At 40.9% G+C, this 24,859-nt stretch overlaps 1 protein-coding gene across 3 annotated transcripts in view; it reads left to right on the forward strand.

Annotated features, from left to right (window-relative positions):
• Positions 1-24,859, forward strand: part of DENND2C (DENN domain containing 2C) — a 92,891-nt gene that overhangs the window by 13,106 nt on the left and 54,926 nt on the right. The window contains exon 2 of one of the 3 annotated variants that reach the window (XM_055140122.1): positions 10,425-10,448. The exons of the other annotated variants lie outside the window; for them this stretch is intronic. The gene's annotated coding sequence lies outside the window, so the exon portion shown is untranslated. The remainder of the gene's footprint in view (positions 1-10,424; positions 10,449-24,859) is intronic. 3 annotated transcript variants of the gene reach the window in all.

Genomic DNA, 24,859 nt, shown 5'->3' on the forward strand with positions numbered 1-24,859 from the left:
CTAAAATACAGAAATCCTAAACCTTATATTTCTCCATTCTCATCAGTGGAAAACTAATTATCAAATGTTTCCTTGTCAATAGGGCAATATTTTGGGGGGATAAACTCCAACAAGAATAGTGAATTCTGTGTTGAAACTCTAACAACAATAGTGAGTTTTGTGTTGAAATATGGAATGTAATCAAGGTAAAGAGAAAATGAAGTGAAATTTATCAGCTATGCAGGTGGGGGTGGGGGGTTGGGAGCTGCGGGGTGGGAGGTATACTGGGTTTTTTGGGTTTTTTTTTCTTGTTTTTTTGGTGGTGGAATATGGGCACTGGTGAAAGGATGGGTGTTTGAGCATTGTATGACTGAGACATAAGCCTGAGTACTTTGTAACTTTCCACATGGTGATTCAATAAAATAAATTAATAAAAAAATAAAAATAAAAGAATTTATTGTACCGGGGTTGGAAAAATTGTATGGCAGTGGGGCTGCTTGTCTTGTATTGGTCAACCCGGGTTCAATCCCTAGCATCCATATGGTCCCCCAAGCTTGCCAGGAGTAATTCCTGAGCATGGAGCTAGGAGTAACACGTGATCATCAGCTAGTGTAGCCGAAAAGCCTAAAAAGAGGTGTGGGTGGAAGGAGCTGTAGAGATAGGAGGTAGGGTGCTTGCCTTGCATACAGCTGATCAGGGTTTAATCCTAGGTACCCCGTATGATCACCTGAAGCCTGCTGAGAATAATCCCTGAGTGAAGATCCAGGAGTAAGCCCTGAGCATAGCTGGGTATAGCCCCAAAACAAAAAGCAAGCAAATGAAAAAAGAATTCATTGTACCTATTTACTGTGACACAAGAGCTAAGCAAGTTGTATGACATATAAATTTTTGCAAGTTGAAAAGTATTCTCATTTGGCAGGCATATTCCAAACTAAGATTTGCATGTTTAACTGACACTTTTGGCAATCTAGTGAATTAAATTTGGTTCTAAAAGACATTGTTATGACAAGTAATATTCTTGCTCTGGCACTTTCAAACACCGTTGCTGCATATAGGAGAGATTGTTGTAATAAAGAAAATGTGAACGAAATGTCAGGGAATTGTAAAATCTCATTTCTCTTTTTTCAGGCTTAAATTATTATTTTCCTGAAAATTTTTAACTGTGAAACATTAGTTTTGAAATTTGAGGCATTAAATAAAAACATTAAGATAAATGTTCCATTTGCATTGTGTGGACAATTAAGTTCAATGTATATTCTTTTTTTTTAATTTTTAAAATTTTATTGAATCACCATGAGATAGTTACAAGCTTTCATGTTTGGGTTACAATCTCACAATGATCAAACACTAATCTCTCCACCAGTGCACATTCCCCACCACCAATATTCCGGGTATACCCCGCCTTTTCCACTCTCCCTCTGCCTCTAAGGCAGACAGTATACCCCATACTCTCTCTCTACTTTGGGGCATTATAGCTTGCAACACAGACACTGAGAGGTCATCATGTTTGGTCCATTATCTACTTTCGGCATGCATCTCCCATCCCAACTCATTCCTCCAGCCATCATTTTCTTAGTAATCCCTTCTCTATTCCATCTGCCTTCTCCCCTCCGCTCATGAAGCAGTCTTCCAGCTATGGGGCAATCCCCCTGGCCCTTGTATCTACTGTCCTTGAGTGTCAGCCTCATGTGATGCTACCCTACCCTTCACAAATGAGTATAGTCCCTCTATGTCTGTCCCTCTCTTTCTGACTCATTTCACTTAGCATGATACTCTCCATGTTTACCCATTTATAAGCAAATTTCATGACTTCATCTCTCCTAATAACTGCATAGTATTCCATTGTGTAGATGTACCAAAGTTTCTTTTACCATCTGTTTTAGGGCACTTAGGTTGTTTCCATATTTTGGCTATTGTGAACAGTGCTGCAATGAATATATAGGTACAGATATAATTTCTACTGTGCTCTTTTGCATCCTCGGGATATATTCCCAGAAGTGGTATTGTGGGGTCGTATGGAAGCTCAATTTCTAGTTTTTGAAGGACTGTCCATATTGTTTTCCAGAAAGGCTGGACCAGTCGGCATTCCCACCAACAGTGAAAGAGCGTCCCTTTTTCCCCACATCCACGCCAGCACTGGTTGCTTTTGTTCTTTTGAATGTGTTCCAGTCTCTGTGGTGTGAGATGATATCTCATTGTTGTTTTGATTTGCATCTCCCTGATGACTAGTGATGTGGAGCATTTTTTCATGTGCCTTTTGGCCATTTGTATTTCTTTTTTGAGGAAACTTCTGTTCATTTCTTCTCCCCATTTTTTGATGGGGTTGGAGGTTTTTTTCTTATACAAGTCTACAAGTATCTTATATAACCTGGATATTAACCTTATCAGATGGGTATTGGGTTAATATTCTTTCCCATTCTGTAGGCTCTTTCTGTATTTTGGTCACTGTTTCTTTTTAATTTTTTTTTTGGATTTTATTATGCCAGTTTTTTAAAATTTATTTATTAGTGAGTCACAGTGAAGGTACAGTTACAGATTTATACATTTTCGTGCTCATGTTTCCCTCATACAAAGTTCGAGAACCCATCCCTTCACCAGTGCCCATTCTCCACCACAAATAAACCCAGCATCCCTCCCACCCACCCAATCCCATCTCCCCCCACCCTCCCCTGCCACTGTGGCAGGGTATTCCCTTTTGTTCTCTCTCTCTAATTAGGTGTTGTGGTTTGCAATAAAGGTGTTCAGTGGCCATTGTGTTCAGTCTCTAGTCTACATTCAGCATGCTTCACCCTTCCCCCGCTTGGCCTCCAACCACTTTTTGCTTGGTGTTCCCTTCTCTATCTGAGCTGCCTTTTCCCCAGAAGTTCACTGTTTCTTTTGAAGTGCAGAAGCTTCTTAGTTTGATGTAGTCCCATTTGTTTATGTTTGCTTCCACTTGCATGGTCAGTGCTGCTTCATCCTTAAAGATGCTTTTAGCTTCAATGTCATGGAGAGTTCTGCCTACATTTTCTTCTATGAACCTTATAGATTCATGTCTGATATTGAGGTCTTTAATCTACTTTGATCTGATTTTTGTACCTGGCATTAGACAGAGGTCAGAGTTCATTTTTTTGCAGGTAGCTATCCAGTTTTCCCAGCACCACTTGTTGAAGAGGCTTTTCTTGTTCCACTTTGCATTTCTTGCTCCTTTGTCAAAGATTAAGTGGCCATCCTATCACATACCCCCAAATATATGGCCACTTAATCTTTGACAAAGTTCAATGTATATTCCAAGAAGAAAATGAATTCCTGCAACCTAGCTCATTCACTCTGAAGAATGACTACATGATATTGCTTATCATTTTGTATTGAGGCAAAAGAATTTCCATTGCTAAAGAGGAAGAGTGTAGTACTATTTTTATCATTCACAACAACTTATTGTTTTACCTAGGATTTTCAACCCTGACCCAATTTAAAGCAAGGAATTAAAAAAAAAACTATCATGAATCTGCTCAGTACATAACATCATAACACTGAACATTAAAAATACAAGGATACTTTCCAGATTGGAATTAATTCATGACCAGGAATCACTAATTCTATAATATTAAATCTTTTCAATGTCTTATATTTATTTTGGAATTGTAAGTGTATTTCAAATAATGGCAAAACAATATTTTGATGTTAACTTTTGTTTCACTTTATCGTGTGTAGTAAGGTTAATTGTTTCATGAAGCTTCAGTTTTAGTTGTGTGCAAGTGTGATTTTATTTTATTTTGCTTGGGGGTCACATTTGGTGCTCAGAGTCCCCTCCCAGCTCTGTGCTCAGGGGTCTAGTCCTGCTTGAAGGACCAAGCGGTGTTGGGGATCAGACCCGGGGTCTCCAGCATGCACAACATGTGCTTATCCTGTTGAGCCACATTTCTGACCTTGTATTGTGATTTTTTTTTTTTTTTGCTTTTTGGGTCACACCCAGCGATGCTCAGGGGTTACTCCTGGCTTTGCACTCAGAAATTACTCCTGGCAGTGCTTGGGGGACCATATGGGATGCCGGGGATCGAACCCGGGTCGGCCGCGTGCAAGGCAAACGCCCTACCCGCTGTGCTATCGCTCCGGCCCCTGTATTGTGATTTTTAGATGTAATTCTTACCATGGTTCTTGTTCAGAATTCAGGAAACTCTGGTCTATTGTACAGGAGAAAGGGGACTGGATTCTATAGGTAATCCTTTCCCACAGAGTAGGCTCAGGTAACTCGTGTAACGAGTGTGCATACGTGTGTTTACTCTGTAAAACCATACCACCATACATACTTCTGCTCTTCCTGACCTTAGATGATTTCTCTTTGATTTCCTTTCTTCCTCAGAAAAATTATTATTGTGCTCTCTCTCTTCCTCTAATGAACTGTATGTCCCTATTTTCCTTGTGTTTGTTACTTCAAACCCATTTTCTTCCCAGAAACATGCTTCTCCAAATCTCCCAAGACCTCAGTTTCTCCCTCATCTTACCTCTCTGTTCCTTGGCATTACATACACCAAAATCCAGCTATTCCCTTTACAGGAATCAGTTTCCAGTTTTCTTATCTCGCCGTAGTTGCCTTTGTTTACTCTTGTGTTCAGCTTTCGAAGAGATGAAGAATCGTGTAGGCTAGACTATCTATGAAGTATCTGACTGGATTGAATGTTCTAAAATTGGTCTTTTTTTGTTTGTTTGCAATTTTTTTAAATTTTTGCAATTTTTTACACATTTAATTTTCATTAAGTAGCTCACAGTGGTTCATTACAGATAATATTCAAACACCCACCCAACCAGCCAGCACCTTCCAACCACAATAAAGAGGGAAGTGTATGAAGGTTGTTGATTTCACTCTGGGGCCCTTTAAGCCCGTATGTAAGAGAATACAAGCAAGTATGTTAAAACCAAACACCTGTGTTCTGCTTTAGGTATATCAATGGGCTAGAGTATAAGACGTTGCTCTCTTCTGGGAGCTTTGTTTCATAGTCTCTGGATCTTGGCCGTTGACGAGATTACATGGCGTGGGGGCAGTTTGTGGGTGTGACTGCCAAGCTACTGGAAAAATGGGGATCTGGGTGGAGGAGGCCGAGTCCCAATCGGAACAAGTTTAGAGATCTTAGCCATGGGTCCCACATTCCTGGTTTCCTCTGTTGGTTCCCTTATTCATTGGTGAGGCTTGTCTCAGTCTGTGGAGAGTGGCCTTGAGTATGGCTGTGGCTGGGTTCTAGAGTTTTGGCTGCCAGGGCTCTGTTTGGGGTTGGGAGGGAAACTCAACTCGCCCCCCTCCAAGGGGCGCCAGTGAAGACAGCCTGGCGTGGGGGCAGGAGATTTTGCCCTACTATTAGTCTTCAATTTCTTAACCATATTCTTGGTGAGCAGCTCTTAAGAGACTTAATCCTCAAGTACCCAGAAAAAATAAATTAAAAAAAATTTTTTTCTGAATCATAACATAGTAATTTATACTTTTTTTCCCTTTGGTTTTGGGCCATACTGGTGCTCAGGGTTTATTCTTGCCCCTGTGCTCAGGGTTCATTCCTGGAGGGGCTCAGGGAACTGTCTGGGGACTGGGGATGGATCCTGTGTGCAAGTCAAGTACCCTACCCCCGGTACTATCTCCAGCCCCATTAATTTATATTTTCATGCACTAATATTACATGGTGAGAGCACGCTTAAGTAACTTGACCCGGTCTCCAGTGCGTACCTATCTCTTCATCCTTCCTGTCTGTGAGAACCTTCACCCTTCTCAGACCCCTAGTGCCCTTCATTCCAAGAGACAGAACTTTTTCTTCCACATATTTAGTATATATGCTTAATATATATACAGATTTCCTCTCAATTTAAAAACATTTATTAGATATTGCATTATCTTTTATTTTATTATTTTATTTTATTTTTACTTTAAAATGAAGTTTGTGCCCTTGCTCTATTTTCTTTACAATTTTCTCTCTAAATTTAAGCTGTTACCTGTCTTCCTCACTGTTCTTTTGACCCCATTTATTTAATGCCTTAACATTAATAAAGACCCTTTCTCAAGTTACACACTTTACCTCTATTTTCAACACTGATCTGCCTCTTTGTTTTCTTTTTTGAATATTTCCCTGCATTATATCTTTAATATATATTATTTTTTAACATTTTCCTGCATTATATCTTTGATATATTTATTTTATTTTTTATTTATTTATTTTTTTTGGTTTTTGGGTCACACCCGGCGATGCACAGGGGTTACTCCTGGCTCTTCACTCAGGAATTACCCCTGGCGGTGCTCAGGGGACCATATGGGATGCTGGGATTAGAACCCGGGTCGGCCGCGTGCAAGGCAAACACCCTACCTGCTGTGCTATTGCTCCAGCCCCATATTTTTTTTTGTTAGTATTTCACTCCATTCTCATTCTGATTTTTTTTCCTTCTCATCTTTAGTCCCTAACTCTTTGCTTTAAGAAAAGAAAGAAGGAGTCTATGCTTAGGACATTTATATATTCTTTTTTTCTCCCTCCACAATGCTTAATTTTTTTTTTTTTTTTTTGCTTTTTGGGTCACACCCAGCGATGCTCAGGGGTTACTCCTGGCTTTGCACTCAGGAATTACTCCTGGCGGTGCTTGGGGGACCATATGGGATGCCGGGGATCGAACCTGGGTCGGCCGTGTGCAAGGCAAATGCCCTACCCACCGTGCTATCGCTCCGGCCCCCACAATGCTTATTTTAAGCCTTTTTTTACTTTCCTTAAACCAGTGCCTTTTCCCTCATACTTTATTCTCAGAAGATAATTGTGCTTGTTATTTTAGAGAAAAAAATAGAAACTGTCAGAGAGGAAGTTTATCAAGGGATGACCTCTACATCTACGAATTGACCTGCATTCTTATTTTCCTTTCCTGCTTACCTTCGTGTCAGTGGAAGAGCTGCCCAGTGCCTGTCCACTATGATCACTCCCTCTCTCTTAGGGTTTGTTCTCCACTCTTCCCTCCTTCCTTCTGATCTCTTCTACTAGTGGTCAGACAGTCTGAGTTTCCCCCCTTTCTTTTTAAAAAAAGAAAAGACAACCCCTTCCTGGCCCCTTTGTTATTGTCTGGTTCCTATCCCTGCAGCTCTGCCTTGGGCTTGCGTGCTTGGGTCAGCTCCATTATTTCACCCACTCACTTCTCTCTCCCTCAACTTCCTCCACGGTCCTGACCCTGCTCCTGCCTCTGTTATAATGACAGGTGCACTGCTTTCCTTCTTTGCCTTTGATGCTGTAGATAGTTCAGTGTAAGGGAGGTGCTTCCCTGAGTTCCATTGTATCTGCTCTTGGTATTTTCGCTCATCTTTTTTTTCCCCAATATTTTTTTATTAAAAAGGGGCAGAAGAAATAGTACAGTGGGTAGGGTGCTTGCTTTACACGTGGTCAACTGGGGTGTGGTCCCCAGCACTGCTGGGTGTGGCCCGGACACTCCCCCACACCCCACAGTTGCTGCCCTTTTGCTGTTGCTGTGGTGGTGTCTGGAACTCAGACACTTGGCTCTAGTGCTTGCTAGGGCTTGGACACTTGGTGTGATACCAGGGGTCATAATAGCAGTGTTGGGATTTCAGTAATGTGATGTTACTGGCTGAGGATTGAGTTCATAGCCTCATGCATGCAAGGCATGAACTCTAACATGGAACCACATTTCCTTGCATGCAAGCCATGAATACTACCACTGAGCCACATTCCCAAGCTCCTGTCCCATATTTTATCTACTTTTACAACTTAAATTATAATTAATCTTAGAAGAAGACTTGTCAGAATTTTTTAAGAATCAACTTGTTTTGAATCAATAACATTTTCATTTGCTTTTTGGTTCATTCCTGGCGGTGCTTAGGAGCTAATTCTAATTGTGGGCTGGGGACCATGTGGTGCCAGCACTTTAAATGCTTTCTGCATACAAAATATGCACCTAGTCCATTGAGATATTTCTTGAGTCCTGGATTACTGGCCTTTGGGGGTTGAGGGGCCTTGTCAAGCTTAATTCCAACAGAGCATGCTATCTATAGTAGTCATTTCAGGGGCTGGATACTTGGCTCAGTGGTAAAGCACATACCTTGAATGTGTGAGCCCTGAGTTCTGTCTCTGGCATCCCAAAATAAAATATGCCAAAATAAAAGTCATTAAAAGCAAAATAAAACATGAAGCCAGGGAGGAGACTCAATAGACTTAAGTATACTTTGCAGGCAGAAGCCTGGAGTTTGATTCCCAAGCGCAGGTGGTCCCCTGTGCCACGGCTGTTTACGATCATAACACCCAAACAAATTCACACTGATTTTATCATCATGAAGGATATGTGATATGACCTGATAAGAAATTAGTGAGTTTGAAATTTCACATGGACGTCAACTACATGCCAGAACAGCTGCAATTAAAAACACTAAGAGTCCAAACAGGTTGTTGGGTTGAGAATGATTGGAACTCACTAACTAGGATGGTGACTTAGAATTCATGAAGGAAGCAACACAGGTGTTAATGGCACATTCTCCTGGCAGCATCTATTAATGTCAAACCCATCTTCCCAGTAATCCAGAGGTTTCTACTCCTAGATACAACCCAATAGAGAAAAGTGATTTTATAGATAAAGTGCAAATACAGCAAATGCTCATAACAGTTTTCTTAATAATAGCCAAGATGTGGAAACAGTCTATTTAGCAAGAGAATGACTAATAAGTAAATGCTGGTGTTTCAATTTTGATGAAATACTACTCTGTAATAAAAGAGTGAAAAATTACTACAATGTGACACTGAATAAATCAGAGGTATTGTCTTGCATAAAATAACCATACACAAAATACACAAAATAATAGAATTTCTCTCTTTCTCCCTCTCTCCCTCCCTCCCTCCCTCCCTCTCCCCTCCCCTCTCTCTATCTCTCTGGTTTTGGGCTTCACCTGGAGGTGCTCAGGGATTACTCCTGGCTCTGCACTCAGAAATTAATCCTGGTGGGGCTGGAGGAATAGCATAGTGGGTAGGGCGTTTGCCTTGCATGCGGCCGACCCAGGTTCGATCCCCAGCATCCCATATGGTCCCCCAAGCACCACCAAAGGTAATTCCTGAGTGCAGAGCCAGGAGTAATCCCTGTGCATCGCTAGGTGTGACCCAAAAAGAAAAAAAAGAACCCTGGTGGGCTCAGAGGATTATATGGGACCCCACGGATTAAACCTGGTTTGGCCGTGTGCAAGAGAAACGCCCTACTTTCTGTACTATCACTCCAGCCCCAAAATAATCAATTTTTTCTAAGTGAAGCTTGATACTTTTTATTGACTTAAAACTTACTTAGAAAAATGCAGATGCGGAGAAAAGGAAAGGAATATATGTTCAAGAGAGAATAGGAACTTGAATGAGCAAGCATGCAAGCCAACCAAAAATGAGATATAAGGCTAAGCAAGTGGAATTATGTGCTCAAAGATGATGGGTTTAAAGAGAAAACCTACAACATGTATTTTGAAGCGAAATTCAAGAAGAGGAAAATGAGTTATGGATAGAAGTCACAATGGCGAGTACCTTTAAGGAGTGGCTATTGGCTGGGAAGGAACATAAAGGAAACTTCTGAGGTATTGTGTTGTGGGTTCATAAGAAAACTTAAGAGTCATATAGGATTAGTGCACTTTATTTTAGTTATGGTTACTTCTTGGGCCACACCCAGTGGTGCTCAGGGCTTACTCCTAGCTCTATGCTCAGGAATTACTCTTGGTGGGGCTTGGATCATAGGGGAAGCCAGGGATTGAAACCTCAGTGACAGCATGCAAGGCAAGTGCCCTATAGGCTGTGCTATCTCTCTTGACTCCATGCAATTTTTATATCTGTTACATTAAAAAAAAAAACCAAAAACTTGGGGGCTGGAGCGATAGCATAGCAGGTAGGGTGTTTGCCTTGCACGTGGCCGACCCGGCGATCCCCAGCATCCCATATGGTCCCCTGAGCACCACCAGAAGTAATTCCTGAGTGCAGAGCCAGAAGTAACCCCTGTGCATCGCCGGGTGTGACCCAAAAGAAAAAAAAAACACCTTAACAAATCTTAGAAAGCTCTTTGTCTCATTTTAAATAGTTTTTAAGTATCTGTTGCTGTTCTGTTTGTCAGGAATGCCTCGTAGTTTGGGTAGATGCCTGTCCATTTTCAAATCTCATCTATAAGAAATTGCCTTTAATTATACAGCATTTTCCCTGGTATGTTTGTACTTTATTTTTATTTATATGTAATTCCTAGTGGGAAACAGAATATGTAATAAAATGTACATAATAGAATGCTTTTAAATGTCGGCTCTCTATAAGTTCTATGTAACTCAATACATTAATTAATAAAATTTGGCTCTGTACTTCATCATTTGACTCTGCATTTTAGTCTTCTGTCTGGAAATGAGGATAATACCTACTGATGGCAGAGGGTTTTTTTTTGCCTTTTCTAATATCTATTCTTCTAAAGTAACAGAATTCTCTTTTTTTTTCTTTCAGATGGGCAAATTTGAGGATAAAAGGGTAAAAGATTCTATTTCCCAGCCTCACACGCCTTTAGAATGCATGATTAAATCATAGTCCACTAGCCAGCAAAGGTATCATCTGAGGTTCCAGGAATCTGCTTAAATAGGCCTAGTGTTCACTCTTTCCTGCTTCCTAGAATGTGCAGTGCTGGTTGAGCGCTGGCAGCACAGTAGGAACTGCACATTATCTGAAAGCTGTGGTTTTTTGTTTGTTTGTTTTTTGCTTTTTGGGTCACACCTGGCAATGCTCAGGGGTTACTGCACTCAGGAATTACTCCTGGCAGTGCTCGGGGACCATATGGGATGCTGGGAATCGAACCTGTGTCAGCCGCATACAAGGCAATCACCCTACCCACTGTACTATCACTCCAGCCCCTGAAAGCTGTGTTTTGGGCATGACCTTGCAGAAGCACAGATGCCTGGAGTCTGATGGCTACCGAGGCTGCTTTTCTCTCTCTTTTTTTCACACAACAAAGAAACATTTTTTTTCTTATTTTTAACCATTTCTTAACCAACATTGGTCGGTTCCATTTTTGTTATCTGTTCCCCAAACTTACACTGACCTGAGAAAGTCAAATGATCACAATACCATCATTTTCTAAATACCCATTCCTCCCCTTTGAGGATCCTACAAAAGACTTCCCTGAGAAGTCTGGCTTGCTCTCATTCCCTCAACTCCCATTTCAGAAAAGGAGACTGGACAGTGAGTAAGAATTGGTTGTGTAACATCCAAATTCACATTATTGCAAGATACACCATGCTGGATAGATGTCTGCATATGTATATGTGCATGCGTACATGGTGTGGGTGTTGTGTGGACTAGGAATATCCTAGAAAGTTGTTTGTTCTTCCCATGCATATTTATCACTTTTATTTTTTACTTTTCGCTAGCTGCACACGGATCTCTACCTAACCAGACTTTTTTGGAAACAGGTATAGGATTCTGTTCAGGTGCGCTGTTTTTGAAGCAGTTTGTGTATTACAAAGAGGCACCCAGCACAGGGACTAAGATCCAAATTGGGAGCTGCTTCTTGACTGTCTGCCAGATTGCTGGTTCCCAGGAGGTTGCTCTCTCCTTACCCCATCCCACCCTTTCTGCTCCCCGGGCCCACCCACCAGACTGTGCCTTCGTTCATCACACTCCACGCTGGCCACCACTGTGTGCTGCTCCCCTTCCCCGGCAGCACCCATACCTGCAGCCCTCCACCGGTTCCCTCCTGCCCCCGAGCTCTCACTCCAGGCTCTGGGACGCTCTGGCTCCTTAGCACAGGTCTGGAGACTTGCCTTACTGGGGTCACCCTGTGGCCTGAGGCTGGACCCTTCAGGAAGAGGAGAGGTACTGGTGACTTTCTCTGAATTATATTGTTGAGCCTGAGAGTTAATATACTATAGACCTACTGATACATCCTTGTGTGTTCATTTTATTTTTATTTTGAGGGTGTGTGTGGACCACACCTGGTGGTGCTCAGGGGTTACTGCTAACGGCTTGGGGGACCCTGTGTGGTGTTGGTTAGCATGTGCAAGGCAAGCACCTTCCCTTTTCTTTTTTGAGATTGATAACTGGGGGGTTAGGAAATCTGGTTAATAATAATGTGAATGCAATCTTAATTTTTTGTTGCTTTTACATTGCCAAATGAGATAACACGTCTGATGATGTTAAAATTTTGGTATGTGATTTAAAAGTTTGAAAGCTTTGTCATCTAACTTTAGAAGGCAATAGGAAGTTACATTGTACAACATATATGAAAAGTTTTTTATTTTATAAAGTAGTTCACAATATTTTATTATATTTAATATTCAAACACCAATCCAACCTACCATTACACCTTTGCACCACCATAATTTGGATGTCTCCAACCTGAACCCCAACCCCTGCCCCAAAGCAGAACCAAAATCATTTATTTTGTATTGTTTGTTATGAAAAACTGCTGAAAATGCTACAAAAAAGTTATCTTAGAGGCAAGAGTGTGAAGGTTGTTGTATTTTACCCAGGGGCCATTTAGCCCTTCTATAAGAGATCTCTAACAGGTTGTTAAAGGTTGAGCCTTGTGTGCTTGCATATATATATATATATATATATATATATATATATATACATATATATGTGTAAAAAATATTTTCCTCTAAGATTGGAGACTTCCTACTTTAAACCCCATCAAATGTGGTACTCTTGGAGTATGGGTGATGTTAGGTACAAGTTGTCGTACCTGTCCAGGAATAGATTCGCTCATGGGTGAGGCTCGCCCAAGCATGAGGGGAGTGGCCATGAGCATGGCGGTGGTTGAGTTCTGGAGGTTCACGGCTGCCGGGGCTGGGTCCCTTGGGGCAGGGAGGGGTCTCACCCTCGCCCCCCTCCAGGGTGCCCCAAATGAAACAGCCTGGCAAAGAGTATGGAGGCATGATTATAGTATGTGTCAATGTTATTCTCCCTTCTGGAAGAGAAGCCATATATGAAATTTTAAGGAAGAAGCATTTAAGTCTGGAGTTTTAAATACTTAAAAAGGTACATCTTTTTATATAATACTAAAAATAAGCAGGATACAATTATGTATGCACTATAATTGCAAGTTTGTGAAAATATGCTTATGAAGAGAAAGGGAGGAAATGTACCAAAATATATCAGAAACTGAACAGGAGGTAGTAGTTTATAGGTATTTTTTCAATTTTCAGATTTATTTTTCTTTTTTAGGTCACATCCAGCGATGCACAGGGGTTATTACTAGATCTGCACTCAGGAATTACTCCTGGCGGTGCTCAGGAAACCATATGGGACGCTGGGAATCGAACCCAGTTTGGCCGCATGTAAGGCAAATGCCCTACCTGTTGTGCTATAGCTCCAGCCCCCATTCAGAATTTTTTAAAAAAATTTGAATCACATAATGACCTTTAAAACTTTTAAAGAATGTTTTTTCTGTTTCTGGAATTTTCTTTCTTTTTTTTCTTTTTTTAAGCTTTCAAACTGCATCGGAATTAAGACTTTTGTTGCCTTTGTGTTTTAATGTTTTCTTAAGAAGAACTCAGCCAAGGTTGAGTTTGAGATTTAAAAGCTGGGTTCATCTCAACTTTAAAGTTATTTGAAGCTATTGTAAAGCTGAGAAGTTCTGTCTTATTTGGGACAGTTATTTCTTAGAGTTGTTTTTTTTTTAAAGAAAAATTTGATCAAAGAACGTTAAGGTTTTATATGTGGGTAGTTTTATATGTGGTTTATGATTATTGCATTAATATAATGAAATGGTTAAGTTTCATTCCTATTATTTTGTGTACAATTTTTCAGCACTGTGTCATTTTGCAAAACTTCTGCTAAAACATTTCACTGGACTGTTGTACTAAGTAGTCTTCAAAATTTAGCTATGAACCAGCCCTTTTTTATCACCCCAGCTGGGAGTGGACACCAGGGCCCTATCCCTCTACTTCAGGATGTATTTTAAGTGTCTGAGTGGTTATCTTGAGGTTCCAGTCTCTTGGCTTGAGGTGGGCAGGAAGTACCTCACCCTTTTCTTCCTTCTGAGGAGGCCTAGAAGGCTACACCCTCTAGTTTCTTTAAAGAGGGCCTTTCCATTCTCCCTTGAAATCCTTATAATTAATGAACTGTATTTCTCATAGTCTTGACAAGAGTAATGGACTGATGGTCGCAGAGCAAGTTTGCGGCAACCCCAGTTTATAAACTTTGCACTTCTCTTTAAATTTTGGAGGTATTTGACTCCTATTGTTTTGTTTTGGCTTTTGTGGTCTCCGCTGAAACTCAGAGAGGACAGGAAAAGTTGCAGATGACGTCCTGTTGTAGTAGCTGATATTATTGTTATGTCTGTAAGTAGTAGATAGAACTTGCAGAACTCAGCCTGTAACTTACCTAACCACTTTCATCTTAGCTTCTTCAGTCATAAAAAAAGAGGTAATAATAGCTATCTGTCAAGCTGTGGGAATTAAATACAAAATGTATTAGGAATTGAACCCAGTGCTTGACACATGCATTGGATAGTAATGATTATCATTTAAAGTATCACGCTGCTGTACAAGCATACCTCTTACACACACCCTGCTTTTTGATGTCTTTATGGATGGTTTTATATATAAATAGTTACTAATATTGCATTAATGATTTATTTGCTGTAGGACTGGAGTGATAGTATAGCAGTAAAGGTGCTTGCCTTGCACACACTGACCAGGGTTCCATCCCTGGCATCTCATGTTTTTTTTAACGCCACTGGGAGTAGTTCCTAAGTGCAGAGCCAGGAGTAATCCCTGAGCACCGCTGGGATTACACAAACAAAAAGAAAAAAAGATTTTATCTACTGAAAACATTAGATTCTATTGCTGATGAAAAATGTCTAAGTACTGGGCTGGAGCAATAGCACAGCGGGTAGGGCGTTTGCCTTGCATGCGGCCGACCCAGGCTCGATCCCCAGCATCCTATATGGTCCCCCGAGCACCGCCAGGGGTAATTCCTGAGTGCAGAGCCAGGAGTAACCCCTGTGCATCGCCGAGTGTAACCCAAAAAGTGAAAAAAAGAAAAATGTCTAAGTACTGGATTATTTGAGGTGAATTCTTTAGATGACTTTAAACACTCTTATAGCCTTCTTTGTGTGAGAGGAACAGTATTGTAGATAATAAATAATGTCAATAGATTCTTTATAAAATATCTTTAAAATGTTTACATCATTATTTGTTCCAAATACTTTTCCACATTTATTTTTCTTAGGCAAAGTTAGTTAAATAGCTTTAAAATGTAGGTGTTTAGCAAAATATCTTATAGAATAATTGCAATACCTTTATTTGGCATATACGTCTTAGTTTAAAGATGTGACTTAATCAGTTTACGAATTCGTATATAATTTGTAGCAGTCTTGCTCTAAGAAAATTAGTTTGCATTCCTTGGCAGTAGCGGTAGCACAGCGGGTAGGTCACTTGCCTTGCATGCGGCCGACCTGGGTTCGATTCCTCAGTCCTTCTCGGAGAGCCCGGCAAGCTACAAATAGTATCCCTCCTGCACAGCATACTCCCTGTGGCATATTCGATATGCCAAAAACAGTAACAATAAGTCTCACAATGGAGACATTACTGGTGCCTGCTTGAGCAAATCGATGAATAACTGGACGACAGTGCTACAGTGCTACAGATAATACAAAGAAGTGATACAGAAACCAACTGAATAACTTGAGAAGTCAGCAGAATATTAGATATTGCATATGTCAGTTATTATCTTATATATCAACTTGGGATTCACTATTTAATTCTAGTTATGAGTTTATTACACATATGAAATTGCTTTCATTTTCTTTGACCAGAACAATAATGGTATTTTATATTTTTGTTTTACTACATCCAATAACTGTATCCCTGTCCCATATTGAGTGAAACATTTTTTATATCTTTAACATCAGAAACTAAATATGCCTTCTGAAGAAATTCCTTGGTTTAGGAAGGAGAGGCTATACTGATAGTACAGTGGGTAAGGCACGTGCCTTACATACGGCCGACCTGGGTTCGATCCCTGGCATCCCATACTGTTCGCTGAGCTCACGAGGAGTGATCTCTGAGCACCACCAGGTGTGGCTTTCCACCCCACCCCAAAGGAAGTCTAGATAAGGCACAAATTGCTGGAGCTAAAAATTCAGGTATGCGGGGTCTGTGATTTAAATCTCCAGACTGTCTCCCTTCATCTCCCTGCTTCCAGAAGCCCTGGCAGTCGCGCAGAGGCCCCAGATCTGCCACTCGGCTAAAAATGTAACTTCAGCTGATTCACCCCTAAGGGAAACATGTTTTGATCATTCTTTTAGCAAATTACTTATAACAAGCAATATAAACTAAATTATGGAGGGCCTGATCTGGGGGCACACTTAAGGGATGGTTAGGAAAATTGGACAATGGTAGTGGGAAGGTGCAATGGTGGTGGGGTTGCTGTTGGAATACTGAAGGTCTGTAACAAATCTTGAACAACTTTGTAAAAAATAAATAAAATTGAAATAGTAAAACAAATATTGCTGGAGCTGGTTTCTATATTCCTAATATAGTACTCCTCAAGAATTCCTCCACTCACAAATCAGTCTGCTGGTCCTCTGAATCTAATTTTCAAGTGTCTGTTGGTCTCTGTGCTCCAAAGTACTTCTTTGGAAATGAGAATCAGCTCTTAAAAAATCTGAGAATGAGAAGCGTACCTGCCACCACTGCCCTAGGGATTTTGAATTTTTTATAATTCTTGCTATAAACTTTGCTAACTTGATGGTAGGAGAGAGCTGAATTGGAGGTTTGTTCTTTTCCTCCCTTATTTACCCGGCAACCTGCAGCCATTCACGACTGCTGCTTTTCTGGACCAATGCCCAAGCTCTATTCTGAGTGCTCCAGCCCACTGTGACTTTCAAGTAACAACTCTTGGTGACTGGTGACTATTGCTATGAAAGTGGATTTGGGGGGAGCAGGAGATAGTACAGTGGGGTGGGCATTTGTCTTGCTTACTGCTGAACTGGGTTCCATCTCCAGCACCATGTATGGTCCCCCCCACCCCCCCGAGCACCACCAGGAGTGATCCCTGAGTACAGAGCCAGGATAATATTACCCCTGAGCATTGTCCACTCCCTTTACTGGGGTGTGGGGTGTGGTGTGTGTGTGTGTGTGTGTGTGTGTGTATGCGTGTGCACTTGGGATCACACTCAGAACATACTCTGTGCTCTGTACTCAGTGTTCACTCTTGGTGAGCAAAGTGAGCATTATTCTAACTAAGTTGAGCCTCATCAGCTATCACTTTTCGTTGTTTCATTAAAAATAAAACTCAGGACTGGAGAGAGAGTGTGGGGGTGAAGAGACTTGCTTTGATTATGCCTGCGCGTGCCCCAAGCATTACTGTGCAGCTGCAGAGGCCCCTGGGTAATTTTCAGCCTGAGTCTTGGACCACAGGTCTCATTGGCCCAGAATTGTTGGGAGGTCCCCAAATTAATTAAATAACAAAATTCTCTTGACTTGTTTTAACAGTTGATAAAACTGTTAGAGAATTTTTTGACTTTCATTTATTGTTTTGCAACAAGTGCTTGAGAAGTTTGTATTATACATTATTCATAATAGTAATAATAATATTAGAGGATATTTATTTCTTTGCTCTTTTGGAACCAGTTTTAGTGACTTATAAGCTGCTTCCTCTGATAGCAGTGAGATAAAAGGCATCCTGTATGTGCTTGCTTTGAAGATCTGTTATTTAAAGAACAGTCAACAAGAAGATAAAAATGTGAAAGGTAGAACCACTTTATGTCAGCTTTTTTCCTCTATCGATTTGCTCCTTTATATTAACTTAAAAATATCTTTAGTTAAATTCAGTGAAGTTTTATGCGAGATTTATTCCTATGGGTTTTAATAAAATTTTATTCAGAGGCTTCACAAATTAAACGATATATTACATATGACATGGGGGCCTGTAGAATGATACAGCAGATATGGTATTTGCCTTGCACACTGCCAACCTAGGTTTGATCCCCAGCATCATATTTAGTCCCTCAGGCTTTGCCAGGAATAAGCCTTGAGTACAGCCGGGTGTTGCCCCCCTCCATAAGAAAAATATAGTATTGCAAAATAAGTAAATACAGCATTGCAGAAACATTTACACTTCATGATTGGCTTGCCCCATATTTTTTATTAACATTTGTTGGCCATATGTATGTTTGTTTTGTCATTGTATTAATTTTGACTAACACAATAAATAGCAAGGCTTAAACATCTAAAATATAATTATGGAGGAAACAAACTTAATATTGAGGAAATTATGCCTGCTAATTTAACTTATACTTTGGGAGTTTTTGTGATATTACTCCATTGTGATAGAAAAAATCAAGATTTTATTCTTGAAAGTTTATTGATCTCTCAGACTATATTTTAATAACCACTTTAGTAAATTATAGAACATCACTAAAAGTTTAGGGTAATTTTTTATGGGGAGGGTATGATTTGGGGTTACAAGCAGTGATGCTCAGGGGTTACTCCTGGCTCAGCACTCAGGAATTACTCCTGGTGGGGCCTGAGGGAACCATATGGGATGTCAGAGATTGAACCTGGTCTACTATGGGCAAGGGAAACACCCTACCCGCTGTCCAGTCCCTAAAAGTTTTTAACTAGCTTGGGTCAAAATAATACCTTAAGTTACATAAATATCACCTGACAACAATATTGGACAGGAGTTGATATTGGAGAGAAGTAGGCCTTGTAGGAGATTTTATTATGGTAGTTGTGGGAGAAAAATTGTAAGGGTTAAATTAAGGTTGTTGTAATGAGTTGAGAAAGAAAGTGACATTAGGAAGTGAGATTGGTTTTATTTATATATTATTTAGTTTTGGGGACAAACCCAGCAGTGCTCAGGGCTAATTCCTGGCTCTGCATTCAGTAATGACTCCTGGTGGGCCCAGAGTATCATATGGAGTGCTGGGGGTTGAACCCCAGTTTGCCATGTGCAAGACAAGGACTCTGCCTGCTGTACTGTAGCTCCTGTCCTGAGTAATTAGAATCCTTTCACCACAGTTTCTTTAAACAGACACTAACCCTGAAACTGGCATTAAAAAACAAACAAACAAGAAAACCTTGTGCCCTGAGCTCCCTCTTTGTCCTAGGCCCGAGAAGGACTTGCACTGAAACTGCAGTGAAGGGGCGGAGCGATGTACAGGGGTAGTGCATTTGCTTCCAGTGAGGGAATTGGACCTGGATTCGATCCCCAGCATCCCATTTAGTCCCAAAACCCTTCCAGGAGTAATCCCTGAGCACAGAACCATGAGTAAGCCCTGGGAATGTCCAGTATGGCCCAAAAACAAACAAACAAAAATTTCAGATCATATTTATGAATTTCAGATCATTCATATTTATGAATGATTATATGATGACTTCAGATATCTTGATCAAAACTTTGTTCAGACAAATACCAATGCAGACCTGACTACAGAGTGATGTGTTAAAAATATAAATAGTGGGGCTGGAGCCATAGCATAGCGGGTAGGGCGTTTGCCTTTCATGCAGCCAATCCGGGTTCGATTCCCAGCATCCCATATGGTCCCCCGAGCACTTCCAGGATGATACCTGAGTGCAGAGCCAAGGAGTAATCCTTGTGCATCGCCCGGTGTGACCCAAAAAGCAAAACAAAACAGAAAAAGTAAATAGGACTGGAGAGATAGTACAGTGGGTAAGGCCTTGCACACACAACTCCAGTCAGGCCCTGCTCCCCAGCACTGCTTGGAGTAACCAGACCACAGAGCCCAGAGCAAGTCCTGAGCACAGCTGAGTGTGGCCCTCGAACAAACAAAAGCAAATTAATTATCACACCTTATTTAGCATACAGTCACTGTCTCCTAAAGCTTTGAAGGTCATTAAAAATATGAACACTTGTAAAGTCATTTTCTTGGCCCCCAATGAATAAGCCTTATTGTAACAATTGAATATCATAAGATTATTTTATTGAAAGTCAAATTGTCCCTCAAATGAAATGTACTGTGCTTGGATTTTGCCTGCTACAGTAAAAATATTTGTTGGCAATATTCTATTAAATGATGATTATTTTATTATTAAGAATATAGAAGACTGGGGCTGGAGCGATAGCACAGCAGGTAGGGTGTTTGCCTTGCATGCGGCCGACCCGGGTTCAATTCCCAGCATTTCATAGGGTCCCCTGAGCACCACCAGGGATAATTCCTGAGTGCAGAGCCAGGAGTAACCCCTGTGCATTGCCGGGTGTGAAAAAAAAAAAATATATATATATATATATGTATATATATATATATGAGTAGTACTGTTTGCTCTAAGGAACTCATTTCTACAGTGGAGGTCATTTATCTTTTAAAATTGCTGTTTGAAATGTTTTCTCTTAAAATATTCTGGTTCAAGAAAAAACACTTGACTCGTGGTGGGGGATCTTGGGGAAAACAATTAGAAGACTCAGTGGCTCTGCTTATGGTTGAAATTGAAACAGACTGTCAAGATTTTAATAGTAGCTCTGATATAGATGAAAGCAGTGGAAGGCTGGGCAGTTGATTTTCCCTGTGTTTAGATATGCTCATCTGTAAAAAATACACAATAATATTTATTATGGCTATTACAAGGAGAAGAGGACTAAGTGAAACTGCTTTATAATGAAATATTATATAAATTAATGTTGAAGCTATGGCATGTTTTAGACTTCTTAAAAAGGATAGAGCTGGAGCGATAGTACCGGTTTGAGAGCTTGCCTTGCACCTAGCCACCCTAGACTGACCCCTGGCCAGGTACAGTCTGCTAAGCAAGTAACCATGAACACTGGTGGGTATGACCCAAAACCCAAACACACACACACACACACACACACACACACACACACACACACACACACACACGGATTAATAAGAAAAGGAATGTGTAGAATTTTCTGAGTGTATTTATGTTTTATATCATTTTTAAAAGTTTCTAAATTACATTAAATATATGGTAGTTTTAACAAATGTATACATTTATGTGCTTACCATCCCATGGAGATATAAACTTTTCATTTTCCAGTATGTTCTCTCAGACCTTTTGTGTTCAGTTCCCACCCTCCTGACCCTAGTCAATCCCAGATCTGCTTTCTTTTATTATAGATGAATTTGATCTGTTCTAGAATTTCATATCAATGGAATAATACTATCTGTACTCTTTTCATTTTGCAACTTTTGCAAATGTGTTTTGTTTTTGTTTTGGGGCCATACCCAGCAATCAGTGCTCAGGTAGGACTGGCTTTGTGTTCAGAAATTACTCCTGGTGGTGCTCAGGGGACTGTATGGCATTTGAGGGATCGAACCCAGGTTAACAACATGCAAGGCAAATGCCCTACCCGCTATACTCCAGCCCATCTGCAAAGTAGTTTTGAGACAGCTGTCTTATGCATGCTAGTTTCTTTTTTGCTGAGAAATGTTCTGTTGTATGAATACGTCAAAATTTGCTTAAGTTATTTTGTTTGTTGATGGTTTATCTCTGTTTTAGTTTGGGGACTTTTTTTTTTAAACCACAACCAGCAGTGCTTAGGCCTTATTCCTGTTTCTGTGCTTAGGGATCAGCCCTGGTGAGACGTGGGGGACTATATTGGGTGCCCGGGATCGAACCTGGGTTGGCTATGTGCAAGGCAAGCACTCTAACCGCCGTGCTATCACTGTCCCTCAGTTTGGGGATTTTTAAAAAACGAAACTGCTCTGAATACTCACGTAAATGTATTTGTGTGAACTTATATCTTCCTTTTCTGTGGAACATAAGTGAAATCACTACATCATATTGCAGCCATATGCTTAATTCCTCCCTTTCCTTCCCTTTGTCATTGCTGCTATTTGACTGACTGACACATTTAATTCCAGTGCTCACACCTGGGTTGTGGTGCTTGCAGAAACATTGGTTTCAGTGTTTGCAGGAAGTCACACCACTGGGTTGTGGTGTTCGCATATACCCAGTTGCAGGGTATGGGGATGCCCTTTGTTATGCTGGAGACCCCCAGTGGCAGGGCCAGGGTCAAAGCGCTAGAACAGGGAGAAGGGCACTTGCCTTCCATGGGGTAGTTCTTGGCACCACAGAATGGCTCCCAAAACAATCAAAGTGACAGTATCCAGCAAGTGGGATCATACCAGGAATTAAACCTGTGACCTTATGCCTTCGAGAGGCACGGTCTACTATTGGCCATTCCTGGGACCACACATGTTAAACTGACCATGGACAGTGGAGGAGGGAATCTACACTTTGTAGTTAGTGATAGTGGTGTGGAGAATTGTAACCCTGCAATAGAAACATTTTTACTCTTGTAAGTGATTGTTGCTAATCAATAGAAATAAAACAAAAAAGGTGCACTGAAAATTGAAAAAAAAAAAACTGGGACTGGAAAGATAGTATAGAGGGTAGGTGCTTGCTTTGCATAAGACCCTGACATCCCATGTGGGTCTGAGACCCTTTAAGAGTGATCCCTGACAGCAGAAGCCCTGAGCACAGCTGGGCGTGGCCTGCACCCGCACCCCAAAACAACCAGCAAAACAATAAGTGATTTCCAAAATGATTGCACTTGGAGGGTTTTGGAAGCATTTAGGGGTAATCCTATGGAAACCAGCTTGGAGATTTCTCAGAAAAGTAAGAGTAGAGCTGTCATGCAACTCAACAATGCCACTTTTTGGTATCTACCCCCAGAACACAGAAGCATTCATTCAAAATGAATGCATTGCACACCAGGATTGCAGCAGTTAATACAGTAGCTGGGATATGGAATCAACCGTGTATCCAGATGAGTAGATAATGAAGATGTGGTATAGATACACAGACTGTGTGAAATACTGTGCAATTTACAAACTTCAGATCATGACAAATCATGAAATTTGCAGCAACTTGGATATATTAGGTGAAATAAGTCAGAAGAAGAAATACAATGCTCACTTCTCTGTGGCATTTAAATAAGGAAAAAGGAATTGATATCAAATCAAGATAGGATATCATGCAATGATATCAGGCAAGATATCAAAGCAGAGGGGAGATACCTAAGTTACCCTTGAGCCTTGGGTATAGAAGTGAGGACAGGGAAGGAAAGGAATCAGGGACAGGAATCAGGCTGCTCCTCAGCATTAGTGCCTTGGGTGTGCTTTGGTGTGATCTGAACCACAGACTGGCGACTCTGCAGACAGGAAGCCCAAACTACAATAACTAAACCTCCATGTGCTCACCAAGGAGCAGGCAGGGTGTGGATGGGGAGCTGTGGACCCTGCTGGGAGGAGAGGGGTGCTGGGAGCGGGGCTGCTGCTGGAGCTTGTATTCCTGAACCAACTGAAAATAACTTTATAGATCATAATGCCTCAATTTTTAAAAAATATTTAGGAGTATCATACTTTTTTTTTTTTTGCTTTTTGGGTCACACCCAGCAATGCACAGGGGTTACTCCTGGCTCATGCACTCAGGAATTACTCCTGGCGGTGCTCAGGGGACCATATGGGGTGCTGGGGTTCGAACCTGGGTCGGCCGCGTGCAAGGCAAACGCCCTACCCGCTGTGCTATCACTCCAGCCTAGGAGTATCATACATTTTAGCCTCCCTAATGGATATTAAGAAATATCTGGGGGGCTGGAGTGATAGCACAGCGGGTAGGGTGTTTGCCTTGCATGTGGCTGACCCGGGTTCAATTCCCAGCATCCCATATGGTCCCCTGAGCACCACCAGGAGTAATTCCTAAGTGCAGAGCCAGGAGTAACCCCTGTGTGTCATCAGGTGTGACCCAAAAAGAAAAAAAAAGAAATATCTGGAACTGGAGCAATAGCACAGCAGATTGGGTGTTTGCCTTGCACGTGGCCGACCCAGGTTCAATTCCCAGCATCCCATATGGTCCCCCAAGCACTGCCAGGAGTAATTCCTGAGTGCAGAGCCAGGAGTAACCCCAGTGCATTGCCAGGTGTGACCCAAAACGCAAAATAAATAAATAAATAAATAAATAAATAAATAAATAAATAAATAAATAAAAATAAGATATCTAAGTTTTCAGTGGGTATTTAGTGACATCCCAGCTTTCATTTGCATGTATTTTGTTTTGTTTTGGCTGATAACCACTAGTGCTTAGCTGTAACGGTCTGCTCATGCTTGAAGTTGCTACTAGTGGTACTCGGGGAGCAAGCGTACTTGCTGGGAATCAACCCTAGGTTCCTGCATGGGAGGTGTGTGGCCCAATCACTGCCTCCCTGGCCCATTGTTTGCATGTCTTTGATGACAGATGATAATGTGCATCTTTTCAGGGATTCAGAATGCTTTGTAAAGTGTTTATGTCTGCCATGTTTTCATGTGCTGCTTGACTTACCATTTTGTTGTAATAGTTCTTTGTATATTATGAATTTACCTTGACATTCATCTGTTGGATATCTGTGGTTTTGTCCCCCCCATTCTGTGACTCGCAATTTTTGGTGTCTTTCATCAATTTTTTCTGTTTCTGTTTGAAGTTTATGATGTTTAATTTCATGTCTTTCTTTTTATGTATTTTCTATAGAATGTGTGTAGTTTTAGTTCTTATTTTATTATATATTTAAAATTAATTCAGTTAAATGGTGTGTATAAGGGCCAGGGTTCATTTTTAACATATGGATATTCGCTTATCCTAATGCTATTTGTTGAAAAGATTGCCTTGCATCCTGCTGGCCATGGTTCAAATCCGTGGCATGACATATGGTCTCTGAGCACTGCCAGTAGTCACTACTAAGCACAGAGCCAGGAGCAGCTTGTGAGCACAGCAGAATACCCCCTCTCCTCCCACCCAGTCTCTTTGGAAACAAAGAACAGAAAAACTGAAATCATACTTTTTACTTCAACTCGTGTTTTATTACACTTTTAAAATCAGCCTTGATTTTAATGTTTATAGTTATTTCATCTGAACAGCTGAGTGATTATATTCATTTCTTCTGTTGAAATTATCCATTGTGGTTATTTGTGGGCCCCC

This window comes from Sorex araneus, chromosome 5 (assembly GCF_027595985.1).
Source record: "Sorex araneus isolate mSorAra2 chromosome 5, mSorAra2.pri, whole genome shotgun sequence".
NCBI classification, from domain to species: Eukaryota; Metazoa; Chordata; class Mammalia; order Eulipotyphla; family Soricidae; genus Sorex; species Sorex araneus.